Below are 16007 nucleotides of genomic sequence, written 5' to 3' on the forward strand. Positions count from 1 at the left end.
ACCATTCTCAGGAGGCAGGTCATATATAGGGGTGTAGGTTACATTGACTGACCAATCTTAGGAGGCAGGTCATATATAGGGGTGTAGGTTACATTGACTAACCATTCTCAGGAGGCAGGTCATATATAGGGGTGTAGGTTACATTGACTGACCAATCTTAGGAGGCAGGTCATATATAGGTATGTAGGTTACATTGACTGACCATTCTCAGGAGGCAGGTTGTACAGGGACATGGTTACATTGACTGACCATTCTTAGGAGGCAGGTCATATATAGGGATGTAGGTTACATTGTCTGACCATTCTCAGGAGGCAGGTTGTACAGGGGTTGGTGTCAGGTAACCTTGACCACTCAACCAGTGTTACAAAGAAAGTCATATTGGGGATTGGGGTGTATGTTACGACACGACACTGCTCAATATTCTCAGGAGTTTTTGCCAGACATCAGATATATGTACATATAGGGACATTTTTTTTTTATTTATTTAAATGTCTATTCTGATAGAGTTTTTTTAAATAGATCTTTAATAAAGTTTATGACACCTAATTATGGTCATGGGTGCATGAAATTAACATTTTCAAAGTTAATGTTGAAATTTAATACAATCTGTCCTTCAGATTTTTTTCTGTCTATAAATCCAAACTGTTCTGATATTTTACCAAGTCGCATACTAATTACTTCTCTGACACTCTGTTCAACCCATTTTCAAGGGTTTCTGATATCTGAAACTCTATATAAAATTTTGTGATTTTTACAAGTTTCATTTACATACACATTTTTTATGGAACATAAATACTTTCTTAGCATTCATGCAGAAAGCATTTAAATTATGCAAGTGACATCAATATACCAAACTTAAATGACTTTCTCAACGATTAAGCGTGCAGCTTTCCGAATATCAATAAAACAAGATATGAAAATTTAATCTGCAAGGTTACTCATTTGTCCTCAATTTCTGACTGACGTAAATATATGTATGTGTCGATAACCTTTATATTCTGTGTTAATAGTTTGATATTTCTGTATGGTGAATCATATTACATTGAAATATTGTAAAGAATAACTTGATAAATCAAAGCCATATGTTGTAGCATGTTTTAGACTGGGGCATTGACACTGTACTGGGGTTTGTCATAGACTGGGACATTAACACTTTACTGAGGTGTGTCATAGACTGGGACATTAACACTGTACTGAGGTTTGTCATGGACTGGGACATTGACACTTTACTGAGGTTTGTCATAGACTGGGACATTAACACTGTACTGAGGTTTGTCATAGACTGGGACATTGACACTTTACTGAGGTTTGTCATAGACTGGGACATTGACACTATACTGAGGTTTGTCATAGACTGGGACATTGACACTGTACTGAGGTTTGTCATAGACTAGGACATTAACACTGTACTGTGGTTTGTCATAGACTGGGACATTGACACAGTACTGAGGTTTGTCGTAGACTGGGACATTGACACAGTACTGTGGTTTGTCATGACTGGGCCATTAACACTGTACTGAGGTTTGTCATAGACTGGGCCATTGACACTGTACTGTGGTTTGTCATAGACTGGGACATTGACACTATACTGAGGTTTGTCTTAGACTGGGCCATTGACACTGTACAATTGTTTGTCATAGACTGGGACATTGACACTGTACTGAGGTTTGTCATAGACTAGGACATTGACACAGTACTGAGGTTTGTCATAGACTGGGACATTGACACTGTACTGTGGTTTGTCATAGACTGGGCCATTAACACTGTACTGTGGTTTGTCATAGACTGGGCCATTAACACTGTACTGTGGTTTGTCATAGACTGGGCCATTAACACTGTACTGTGGTTTGTCATAGACTGGGCCATTAACACTGTACTGTGGTTTGTAATAGACTGGGACATTGACACTATACTGAGGTTTGCCATAGACTGGGACATTGACACTGTACTGAGGTTTGTCATATACTAGGACATTGACACAGTACTGAGGTTTGTCATAGACTGGGCCATTAACACAGTACTGTGGTATGTCATAGACTGGGACATTGACACAGTACTGAGGTTTGTCATAGACTGGGCCATTAACACTGTACTGAGGTTTGTCATAGACTGGGGCATTAACACTGTACTGAGGTTTGTCATAGACTGGGATATTGACACTATACTGAGGTTTGTCATAGACTGGGACATTAACACTGTACTGAGGTTTGTCATAGTCTGGGACATTAACACTTTACTGAGGTTTGTCATAGACTGGGACATTGACACTATACTGAGGTTTGCCATAGACTGGGACATTGACACTGTACTGAGGTTTGGCATAGACTGGGACATTAACACTGTACTGAGGGTTGTCATAGACTGGGACATTAACACTTTACTGAGGTGTGTCATAGACTGGGACATTAACACTGTACTGAGGTTTGTCATAGTCTGGGACATTAACACTTTACTGAGGTTTGTCATAGACTGGGACATTAACACTGTACTGAGGTTTGTCATAGTCTGGGACATTAACACTTTACTGAGGTTTGTCATAGACTGGGACATTGACACAGTACTGAGGTTTGTCATAGACTGGGCCATTAACACTGTACTGAGGTTTGTCATAGACTGGGAAATTAACACTTTACTGAGGTGTGTCATAGACAAGGACATTGACACTGTTCTGAGGTTTGTCATAGAATGGGACATTGACACTGTACTGAGGTTTGTCATAGACTGGGACATTAACACTGTACTGTGGTTTGTCATAGACTGGGCCATTATGTACTGAGGTTTGTCATAGACTGGGAAATTAACACTTTACTGAGGTGTGTCATAGACAAGGACATTGACACTATACTGAGGTTTGTCATAGACTGGGACATTAACACTGTACTGAGGTTTGTCATAGACTGGGACATTGACACTATACTGAGGTTTGTCATAGACTGGGACATTGACACTATACTGAGGTTTGTCATAGACTGGGACATTGACACTGTACTGTGGTTTGTCATAGACTGGGCCATTAACACAGTACTGTGGTTTGTCATAGACTGGGCCATTAACACAGTACTGTGGTTTGTCATAGACTGGGACATTAACACTGTACTGAGGTGTGTCCAGTGTTTTTGCCATCAAATGAGATCTTTACCACTTTTTCAGTTGGTGGGTTATATCCTTGAAAAGATTTTGCATCGATGACTAAAATAAATCATCTACACTGCAGAATTAGATGTAACATCCTATAAATGTCAGAATTATAATGAAATCTATGATTGATGACTGATATCATGTAGGAAAGGGACCTGTCTGTTACGATACTGTGTAATTTGATTTATTATCACCCAAATTACACCTATTGAAGATTGAATATGTAACATGCTTTATTCATATTCAATGTTACTCTTGTGTAGATTTTAAGAAAGATGGTGCATGCTCCTGGGACCATTAAACATCTAACATGACAGTATCCGTGGTTGGTTCAGTTGTTGTTGAACTATGTAGATTCCAGTTTAGGGAAAATTGATGTTAAGGTAAAGGGTACAACCTAGTTAATTAGCTCCTTCACTAATGTGAATATTTGCCTTAGTCCTTTTCAGAAGAAAAATACTGTTAAATTCACTTGTGATACATTTTCATAAGTACAGCTGTTGAAATTTGAATGACTGAAAATAGAAATAAAAAAAGGATGAAAAAACTTAAGGTCTCAAACTCTGGACCTTCTTAACCTTACACTTATGTTGCCAGCAATTATTAAAATGAGTTTCCAATTTAGGGGTTGAAAAGCCTTTGAAAAACTTGACAGGGGAAATAACTCTAATCGGGGAATAACTTTATGTATGAGACTTCTATAAAGAAATTACAATGTTATAGAACTCTTCATTAAGTTAGACTTGGTTCATGGCACCATTTGCTTTTTCCCTTAAACCTGGTATTTGAGATTGCTTGAAGAGTTCGTATTTTTTGGTAAGATTATTCAAATATCTCAGATCATTTGAAGAGTTACTGTTTTTGATAGGGTAAGGTATTTTAGATAGGTTTTGTTGTCTTTGGTTGATGTCTTGAATATGTTGACCATTAACTCATTCACCCTTGAAGATACATTTGAACTCTTCTAATTTAAAAGTCGGAAAAGTCCATTATAAAAATTTCAGGGGTGAATGTGACAACACTTGGAATTTGTCTAGGTACTTACAATTTAAAGTAGCTTCTTATCTGCAGAACGATACAGAAGGTTACACTGCAATTGCATTGTTTTCCTACATTAAAAAGGTGTTAAATATTTGTATTTTTTATTGAAATCAAAATACCTGTTAATCAAGTGTTTATCTCCACCCACAAAACTATTTGTACCTCTTGTTTTGATGATAAATTGTTTAAAATGCACGTTTTTCCAGTTTCATCGGATTTCACAAATTCCAAATTACCCGGTAAAAAGGAACTGTAGCTTTTTAGCCGTCGGACATATTATATACACAGGCCAATGAGCTACAGAATCAGCTAAGCTTCTTTTATAGGTAATAAATAAATAGGTAATTCTCTCATTTTGAAAGCAGTTCTAGTGATCTTCACCACTCCAAAGGCGAGCTTAAACTATTAAGAGGTCATGGTTCCGATAAGCAAGTCCAAGCATAAACCCAGAACTGTGGTCTTGTGGTCATTCATACCTATAAATAGACTCTAGATGTACTGCTAAAAGCATCGGATGTAAAAAAACATTTAGTGCAGTTCTTAGTATTCATACCAGGATTTTTTTGTGAAAGTTAAATTTTCTCCATTTTCACCCTTTATAATAAATAAATGGCAGATTTATCATAAATAAGATGTCATACAATAATTAAATTATTGTATGACATCTATTATTATAAAACAAACCACTATCTTTATTGGTATTCCGGCTGAATTGAGGATAGGGATGGGGTGTAGAATCTCTTAGCTAGTCTCCTTTGTATTCTCAATTTACTTCATACTATCCTTGAATAAAACAAGATAACAGATCTGTTTTCCACATTTCTTATAGATCTACTACAGATTGTATCAGCGGGTGCTGATAACCATCACATCAAACCATAAAGCGAAGTCATATTGTGAAAATCTGTCTCTGATTCAATCTCATGGCCGTGTCGTGGTTCACAGGCAATTTCCCATGCATGCATGTATTATATTATACTTATAAACACCAGTATACAACAAAACAAACATCTCTGGTTGCATATGAATTTTTCATTAAACATATTATTTACGAAATCAGATATCCAAGTTTATGATCTGTGAAGGTTTGGAGGAAAGTTATATATACAAGGAACTGTATGTTGATAACGAATTCAGCTTAACATTGTTGGCTCCGTCATATAACCATATCAGCTAAGCAGAAATAGACAGAGAGGGGTCAGTTCTATATCAAAAATGTTCACATAGATTTTTCAACACAGGACTTTTATGTCTTTATCTCTATTCTATTCAATTCAAAAGGTTTTACTATTTTAACTCATTCACCCCAAGTTTCATAATGAACTATTCCAACCTTTGAATTGGAAGAGTTCAGATGTGTCTTCAGGGGTCAATGAGTTAATTAAGGTAAAGGGTACCAAAATGTTAAACTTTCTTGTTACCATTCTCACTGGTGTAAAAGATTTGTTTAAATCATTTTGAAAAGAATTATTTCCAAAAATTGCTTGTTGTGATGCATTTTACAGAATTAAAGCTGTTTGAAATTTGAATGTTTTGAAAGTCAGAAAAACTGGCGGGGTTGGAAACAGGACCTCTACATTGCAAATACTGCACTTTTTTATGTTCCTATTCAGGAATTAAAAATACACGGTATGAAAATGAGAGTCTTATGTATGGGCTGCCGAGCCTTATATGAAAAAAAACCCCTGATTGTTAAAAGATACATAACTTGACAGAGGAAGTTACTCAAAACCAGAAAGACTCCTAAAGATAAAATACTCCAAGTAAAAAAGAAAATCTGAGTTAAACTGACATCTTTTTTATTATTACTGATACAGTGTTAAACAAGAGATCTAACAGTAGGAAAACCTTTGTTGGTCATTGTTATGTTCCAGTTACAGCAACAAACATTAATTAAATATTTCATAGCTATGATAGACAGGCATTGATAAGATTATTATGATAAAGTTTTTTATGAGATTATTTCAAGATTTGGTAATAAATATAATAAATTGTAATAATTGATAGGATAGTAGAAAGATAATATAAGACTACATTTGATATATAGAAGAATAACGTTATTACATATATAAATAGTATACATATTTGTAAATACAGTATATAGTATAAATAGATCTCCCTTCCAATAAAAAATATAGGCCTCTATCAGTTTGATACTGTTAATCGGCAATCAATAAACGAATACAAAAATTCAACTGATCATATCTATTTTTATTTAATTTTTATTTTAAGAATTTTCAAGTATGATAGTAAGTGTTGCATAGAAGTTTTCGCCTTTAATACTTTGAGTTGGTAAAGTAGAGTATGGTCTTATTATTGACACCTTCATGTGAAGTAGGGTGAGGTTAGTGAGAAATGTCATACCTGTGGAACTATCTCGTTAACCAGTGTTCAGCAGGTATATCCCATTAAAATGTAATTACATATGTCAACTCTCAAAACCATAAAACTTTAGTTGTAAATTGGAGATCCTGTTGGAACAGAAATCGCTGGATTTATTTACAAAACACTCTCCTCCTTTAGGATCCTTACATATAAAAAGGAAATATATTCTACTACATCATGTGACAGTTCTTAGTGTTATTTACATACCTGAATCAGGCCCCAGAACCACAAAACAAAAAACATCTGAAATTGCCAATTTCCAAAATCAAATTTATTTTAGGGGCTTTATCTCTTCAAATGGTTTATGGAATTGCCAGTTGTAAATTATTTATGGATTTATTTGTCATGAAATGAAAGTTCTTCTGGACATGACAAAGTGGATGAGGTGACAAAAAAAAGAGGTGTAAAATTTAAGATTATTCAAATAAAGAACAAACTACAGAGATAAAGGTATTGGGATACTGGGGTCAAGCTCTCAAACATATTCATCACATCCCTATGATACTGTGTCAAATTTCAGTACTGTCAGGTTGCGCATATGCATACTTGGAATGTGTACACTTATGTGTACATTTGTATATTGGAGTGATCATTCCTACAACTAAAGCCGGTTATTAATTTCTGTTGAAAATGTTTCAAAATACGCATCTACAACATTCAAATACGCTTGGAGCATGTTTGAAATAGTTTTCTTGGAAATCTGTAAAGAAAACAGATTAGAACAGTATGCAACTATGAATTAACCCCCGAAATAATACCAATATATGGTAATGGTGGTTAATTGTGTGTAGGTTAGAGGGATTAACATAATCTGGTGTCCTTTAAAATGACAGTTAGCACTGATACATAGAATGTCAGGTAAAAAATACCTGTTTATCTTACATCTGTAGAGATCGGTCGTGATTAATGGCACCTCTCAATCTCACAAACCAACTTTGTTTAACAGTGGATATTTTATCATTCCTTCTAAACACATCAGGTTTTCAGTGTTGACTTTACATGTGACATTGATATAGTTTGTTATGATAAGGTTCAAGGGTCATCACTTTAACTGGACTCCTTACAAAGGGATGAGCCTTTCCTGTACCTTAGGGATCAGTGGGCCCTTTTGTTCCCTGGCCTGTCATGTTGACTTACCACTGTTTCTTATTAGGGGCTGCAGGTTAGTGGGGCAAAAAGGTGAAAAGGTACCCTGCCACATGGTTAAGAGACTTATCCTATTTGATGTTGGCTGTGTAAAGGAGAGTCACACCCACAGGACTCTGGGGTGGGGCATAATCTCCAGGGCCCAAGCCAGACAGCTCATCACAGAGGGCCTTGTATAAACACAGAAATGTGGATGTGTTAAGGAGACTCCTACCAAGATCATTAACATGTTTTGATGTGATGTTGTTGTAAATATTGTCATTAACATTATATTAAATTGGAGGTCGTTGATAAGAAGTCAGTTCTGTAATATACACACATAATGTGTTAATTAAGGCCTCCCCATGAAGGTTCTAACTTCCTAACCATCTATTGTACTTCTCCACTGGATGTAACTTGTCTGAAATGTAATTGGAATAAATAAACAACTCCATTTTGTGTAAGACTTTCACCATAACTTTGAAGAATTCAGGTTTATATTCTATGGCTAAATTCAATAACCTGAATTTAAGAACTTTAAAGAAAGTATATGAAAGGATTCCAGTTTTTATTGCTGATTAATTTTGTGGAATTCAAATAAAAAATATAATTTATTGGATTTTTTTTTTACAGATTAATTTGTGTGAATAAAAATTGAATTGAATGGATTTTATTTTTGCAGATTAATTTTCTTTTGTAAAAGAAAAAATATATATATAAAAAAAAAATCAGAAGTTTTCAGGAGCTTTGTAGTACTGTTATATTATATAAATGGTCAGCAATGAATTATTGTAATTCAATCATACATGAACCAGATCACAACTTAGATTAAGGATGACAACCTTAATTATATCTTCTTACACAGAAACGTTCCTTCTTTGTACCTTGGAATTTTATAATTATGTAGAAGGGATTTTTTAAAAATTCTATTAAGGTTATTTCTTCTCATAAGTCCAATCAACTTCATAATGATTAAACTAGAACCTGTACTGGTATAATAGAAATTCACTTTGACTGTAATCAATTACATATATCGAGATGAAATTAGGGAGTTACAATTCCTTGGGGTGACACCTGTATTTTTGTGTGGCTTTGTTGATCAGCGCCACCAGGTGGAACTTCAGGGAGGCAGACCTGACAAATTACACCCTCAAACACCAAATTGGTTTTACCTATTTCGCAGGTTTCAAATCTGATTATTACTCACAAAAGGAAATCCTTGTGAAAGAAAATGTGGAAATTGGCCAATTAAATTTTACTTATGTTGGTAGACTGTTGTGTGATCTAGGCTCTTGTACATTGGCTGTTAAAAGTCTGGTTCCCTTGAGTAAGGCTTTCAAGGGCATTGTTTAATCGTCCATATTATACGGTTTGAATTTGTGTCAGTCATATCAATTTTTTTGCAGTTTATATATGGAATACTGAACCTTAAAAAACATCCCATGAAATTTTGACAAATCAATTTTGTTTTTAAAGCTGACTAAATGGTTGAGAACTGCAAGCCAGGGAAATCTTTAGTGTATATTACAGTTCTCAAACAGGACAAGTGGTTGTAATAGAGCTAATATAAATAGTATAGTCAACACTACATACAGACCCTCTCCGATGATTATTATTTGTCTACATCAACAGTAGAAAGCTTCAACCCATTTCTACAAAGCCTCTTAAGGATATCCTCTTTTGTTAAATGTTTTTAATTTTATTGAATCTTTTCATTCTGTGGTACAATGTATATCTTCAACACTGGGCACATCTGTAAAAACATCGATAGTGTAGCTGTTTTTTACTGAAACTTTCATCTTTAATATTTAGGTCTGTACAAATATACGTGTCAGTGGCTGTTTACCTTCGCTGAAGTTTCATAAATGAGTCTGTGTAAATATGTTTATTTTTTTTATTTTGGTTTTTTATTTTTTGTCTTTCACATGTTTCAAATCCATGGGAAAACTGCTGAAATCCAGTCTATGACACACTGTTTCTTTGGATTATTTGCACTGCTTCTGTTTATTCAACCAGAACGAATGTGTTGTGGACTAGGTTGAGTGTTTATTTAATGTCTGTAGTATACAAACTGACTTATTTTTTAAAAAAAATGTCAACATTATTGCCATTTTGGAATTGTAGGAGCTTCAATATAATTTGAATGTATTGCTTTCTCTCAGTAAGTCAAACAAATAACAAAAACATTTGTCAAATATTACAAATCCAGTCACTGAATGTTCACATCCAGTTGTCCACATAAAGACTACAACATTTACACAGAGTTGTAAGTGAAGAGGTAATGATAAAAATGTCCTTCTAACAACTGGGCTGGGAAAGACCTGAGCAACATGAAGATCTTTATTTAAAACGGATCATAACAAACTTAACAATTATGTAAAAAAAGATACAGTTTTAGATACATTATCTACTATTTGATAAAAAGATAATGTTTTGTTTTCTTGATATCTTGCATACAAGGATGACGTAGCCGTATTTTGCAGTAACTAATAAATTAACCTTAATATAAGTTTCAAATTCATTTAATTATCAGTTTGATCTGGCAGGTGTTATCAGTTAGTGATCATGCATTGTCATCCAAGTTACCGTAAATAAGGAGTTTTGTTCCAATGCCTTATGATTTAAATAAGATATAAATGATTATCAAAATTTTAAAATTATTACATTCAAATTGCTTCTTTCGGAGAGACGAGAAATAACTTGACAAATTTTAAAACTTTTTTCTTTAAATCTTTAATAATGATTTTAACTTTATGATTTTAGTGACTATGACATTTTTTATTTAGAACCTAAGTTTTTTCACTGTGGTATGTTTTATACCAATAGTATTAGACAAAGAAAATTCTAAGGATATAAATATCACACCATCATGGTTAAAATATAAAGATAATAGTTAATTTAATATTCTATTGATACCTGCAGCTGTGATACATGTGTTGTTTTAAGGTGTGTTAGAGTCACAAGTTGTAAGGCAAAAGGTCTTCATTTAATAGACCTTTCTTTTCTTACTGATATGTACAATGGTTGTCGTGAAATTGTACAATTTAATAAATAAAGGATCTTTGTTTATTACAATTAACTAAATACATGATAATAGTCTGTAAACAGATTGTATCAGTGAGATTTCATCGGAGATAATTTGATCAGCCCTTTACCTAAAACAGTGTGAACAGCTTACAACTATAGATTTAATTGAAGATAAAGAAATACCTGGACAACAGGAATTTGACCCTACCATTATGTTACCTCAAGGGTGTCACTCTCCACTTTTGTGACCTGCCTCAGTTCTGATTGGTCAGAGTTGATTGATCAGTGATTTGATTGGCTGTGAGACATAAATGCTTTTACCTGAGATTAATTAGGAATGACCTCACCTTTGATTTGATGGTGGTGGTCACAATAATCCAATTAGTAAAGTCAGTGTCACACCTACTTGTCCAGCTGGTCAGTATTTGCTGTCATGTTGAGTAAGATTTGGATTAGGGATATATAGGTAGAGCTTACAGGTAGAGAAGGACACAGAACAACGGCAAGTGCTATTTAGAAGGACATGGTTATAAGGATCTGCATACAAAACGAGAAAGAAAACTCTCAGTGCTGAATTAGTTCACTTTTGTGGAAAAAGGAAAAGGCATTGTGTGCTGATTTAGTAGACTTTGTGAAGAAAAACTGTCACGCTTAAAAAAATCATGTATTTGGATGTTACGTTCAGTGGGAGTAGAGTTTTCAGGAGAAGGAAGTCAGAAATCAATACAAAGTGTTCACTTGATGTGACATTAAATCCCGGAATTACCGGTGCCTCACTGGAACGACAGGAACAGTTCGACCGAGTGTTCAGGAAACGCCACGACCGCCACACAAAAACAAGAGAAAATACTCCTCACAGGAAACTGGTGAAACGAAATTCAGCCTGTCTCACAAACCTTCATTATGTAAGTTGGGCCAAAAGGAAATCTGTTAGGAGAGTTGTATGAGTTGAAACCTAGGATCTGTAGGATTAAATTTTATGTATACATTTTATTTTGTGTCATTTGATTGATAAGGCCCTATTACTGTATGAAATGTACGAATATTTTGATAAAATCAAAAAAAAATTCTGAGGCAAATTTTATAGAACATGCATCAAAATCTGTTTGATTCTTGTGGGTATTTTCTGTTTCGTCCCTAATGGTTCCTGCTAATGCAATTTGCATTATGTAATTAGTCGATGCATTATGTAATTAGTTGATGCATTATGTAATTAGTCGATGCATTATATCAGTGTACTTCTTTAAAATCATGTTTGAGTGTGTATAGCCCAGGCCTGGTGATCTGTATAGTTTATTTGATTTTTTTTTTTTTAGATAGGTACATAATAGTTGAACAAGATATACACATCTGATCTAAAAATATACAGCTTCTTAAGTCTATTACCCACTAGACACTATACTAGCAGGTTCTTGAGAAATAGCGAAACAAATTCACATAAGTTACGAACACTGTGCAATATACCATGGAATGTCTTTAGTACCTTCCAATTGGGAAACAGTAGTAAAACCGTAATATTTTTTATTCGCTGTGTATGACATTAATTGATGTACCACTAGACAGTTATGGTACTTTCATTAATAACGAATGATTTTTAATTCTGAAGAAAATGTCGAAAAAAGCTAACAAACATTATTAGTTGTTACCAAATCTGTAAGTACTGGTATATTGTAGATTTGATTTCTTAAAGGTGCAAATTTCTTAAGTAAACAGAAAAGAAACTTTAAAGAGAAATACATTTGTCTAACTTAGAAGAAAAGATAAAAAACCCTAAATGATGCTATATTTCATGCTTAGATCAATATTTTGTAGGTTATTTGGTGCAAAACCATTTTTTGTGGGTTAATCAAAATATGATTACATATATATTCATTGAAATAAATTTCTTTGAAATCTATTTAGGACATTTTCTTATTAAGGATGTATTTTGTGACCTAGTTGTATGGTTGACTGGCTAAGCTATGACTAATTTAATTGTCAATATATTCATGGTTGGATTACGCCAGGTCGATGTGTATAAATTTACGATTTTTGCCTGGAGGATATAGCTGTCCCTCTGGTTGATAGAGATAAAACCGATCTGTATGTGTATTGGACAGATTTCACCATGTAATGATGTTCTATCTACGTCTAACTACTGTTCTCATTACTACGATCATTGGATTACATCTGTGTGTACTATTAATTGGTTTGTAAAAAGGGGAATGTCACTTGTATTTGTTTGTGTTTGGATGTGCCAACATTCACTTCAAAGGAAAAACTCAAGTTGTGCATTTATTGAAAACCTGAGAAAGGAACCATCCCTTTATCTCGCAACCTTTAGGGAACATTCTTCTCTCGTGATAATCAGGGATTAACTGTTCATACATTGTACAGGAAGTTGTCCCTAATTAAGGACAGTTATGGACACAAATATCTTTATATGGATTTACTGTGACAATGTGTAGACGGTTTGTAGAGTTACTTTCCTTGATGTTCATGAATGAGTAATTATCATTATTCTACTCATTGATTGAGAACTTGTTTCATTGTATCTTCAAGGTTTTGTTAGATATATGTCTGTAATTGTGTCTGCACACTTTAAATTTGCCAGCCTTCCTGGGCAAGACATTTTATGGCATAATCCTAAATTGTCCAATAAAGTTACTCTTATTTGACAAAATAATAGTATAAAATTCAGTTACCATCTTGTGTTTCTATCTTAAACCAAATTGGTGTTTGTAGAAACTGTATTAAGCTGAATAACTAACTTTGTATTTTGCTAATTATGTATTGTTATCCAATTAAAAAACGGTGCAGTATTCAGTCTGCACTGTAGGGGTCAAATGGCGTGATGAATACTCAGGAAAATCCTTTAAGGCTTTGCCAAAGCTGAAGGAGTAGAATTGAAGTGTCCCTGTATCATACAGAGACGGGACAAGACTACTAATCTTATAGTATGCTACAGGTGTATTCTGGAGGTGCATGGACACCCATTATTCAGTCTTCGAGTCGCAAGTCTATGTATCTTTGAGAATATTTTATTTTCCCGGAACTGACTCAAGTAGCAATGAAAAATATCATGATACCCATATATTACTTAACCCACTTGATCAGAGGATGCAATAGAAAATTGTTAAAATTAAAGTTGAAATTTCCATAACATGTTTTCTCACAAATTTTGTGTTATTAATTTTTAAGTTGTTAATAAGTATAGTCAAATGAATATATTCCTACTCACTGTTGGCACTTTCGCCAACATAAACATCCTTTTTCACACTGCAGATGGTTTTTATTTCAAATTACATTTTATTTTTCATTCTTATATAGTAATCATGATGAAGAAGTAATTTTACAAGCATTCCTTAATTTAGTGATAGAAATCCTTAATCAAATATTTCATTTCCCTGATGTTAGCGTGTGGGGGTCTTAATGTGGGAGGAAACGGGAGTACCCAGAGAAAACCCTCATGGTCGGGCAAGTGACCCCATACCTTTTCACATCTGAACGGGAAATCGAACCCGGCCGCCTTGGTGAAAGGTGAGTGCGCTGTCCAGTGCACTGCACCGCCCGACCATCTTTAATTGTTAACCTATCATGGATCTAAGGAATATATGTAGATGGTTGTTTATAATGGGCGATTCAGAGTATCGATCAAGTTGTAATATCGTAGTATCATTAGCGTAGTTATCTAGTATGTAGTGGTTTGGTAAAGGAATTAATTTGTAGAGTACACCTGTACTAAAATTGCCTTGTAAAAGGAAGTGTGTGATACTTGTATATATATAGTAATAACAGGGGAGTTGGTGGGAGGTAAAATGTGAGGAGTGAATCTATCACAAAACAATGCTCATGTTGTTGTTATTGTCTCCCTGATCTACTACAAACTGTAGAATTTCTACACTACGGATTTACGCTCTCATTTTCACTTACTATTGACGTCACATTAGAGTCGGATTGTAATTGATCGTCAACAGTTGTAGGCTTGGTGTCGATGGTGTCCAACATCTGATGATTCTGTGATACTCTGCTGAGGAGATGACAAGGAAACTGATCTCAAGCAATTATTACGCCCATTTTGTTGGTGTGACTTCAGAATTAGACCCTAATTTCTCTTGGCCAGTTCTCGGCATGGTTTGGATGACATCAGTAGACATTTACAGCTGATGGCCTGTGATCGTCTGATTCTGCTTATGTGATTCATAATAATAAGGAAAAAGATGTTTAGGGATTATTTTGCCAATATTTAATATATACTGTTAACATTTCAACTTCCTTCATATCATTAATGTTAGGAAAATGATATGCACATTAGCTAGAAAGGCTATAAAAGGAAATCAGAATACAGTTTTGGAGGAAATATGAAACTGTTCAGGTAGTTGTGAGGAAAAATAAGAGTAGCTTTTTACACGAACACGACCTACCTGTTACGGGTATTATACATAAAGGTCACCTTTACACTTAAAACCGACTGTCGTTGGATTCCTGTCGGAGGGATAATGCGCCGGCATCGACGCTGGGTAAGACTGCCATTGCGGATACTTTATTCTGTTTTGTTGTTTGTGAAATATTGTGTACGATTTACAGTGTAGATACTATGTAAATGTGATTTATTTACAGTGTAGATACTATGTAAATGTGATTTATTTAATATGATTTATTTACATTGAAGATGCCATGTAATTGTTTTGTTTGTACAGTGTCATTTTATCCACAGTTTATAAGTAAACATTCTCACTGTACACATCAGTTTGGTTTTCTCTAACCAATCTTTTCATGTATTAGTAATGGTAAGATAATTAAATTCATTTCGAGTACTGATATTGAATATATTTTGAATACTGATATTAAGTGCGTTCTGGGTAGTTAAGTATGTTTATACGTATGTTCATGGGTACTGTGGTTTAATATGTTTCGGGGAACATCCACCTGACAAATATTTGATGTTTTAAAATATCAGTGACTGACTTTATTATCAACATTGTACTACTCTTCAGTAGTTTAACTCATTCACCCCTGAAGCTTCATAATGAACTATTCCAACCTTTGAATTGGAAGAGTTCAAATGTATCATCAGGGGTGAATGAGTTAATACCATGTGTTTGACAGCAATAATTAGTTTTTGGTGAGTTGATATTTCTAGGACCAGTAACAGTAAAACTGATCTCCTGGTTTATATTTTTTACTAAACTCTGTTGGGTATAATGCCTATCACCCGCCATCACCATCACTTCAGTATTCTGGTATCTGTGTACTGTGATGCCAATCACGAGGCGGCTGGTGGCAACATCTTGTCAAGACATTGTGATCAA

At 34.4% G+C, this 16007-nt stretch overlaps 1 protein-coding gene across 4 annotated transcripts in view; it reads left to right on the top strand.

Annotated features, from left to right (window-relative positions):
* Positions 1-16007, top strand: part of LOC110466467 (regulator of G-protein signaling 12-like) — a 90195-nt gene that overhangs the window by 50955 nt on the left and 23233 nt on the right. The window lies entirely within an intron of this gene.

The sequence above is a fragment of the Mizuhopecten yessoensis genome, unplaced genomic scaffold (assembly GCF_002113885.1).
Source record: "Mizuhopecten yessoensis strain PY_sf001 unplaced genomic scaffold, ASM211388v2 scaffold11133, whole genome shotgun sequence".
Lineage (NCBI taxonomy): Eukaryota > Metazoa > Mollusca > Bivalvia > Pectinida > Pectinidae > Mizuhopecten > Mizuhopecten yessoensis.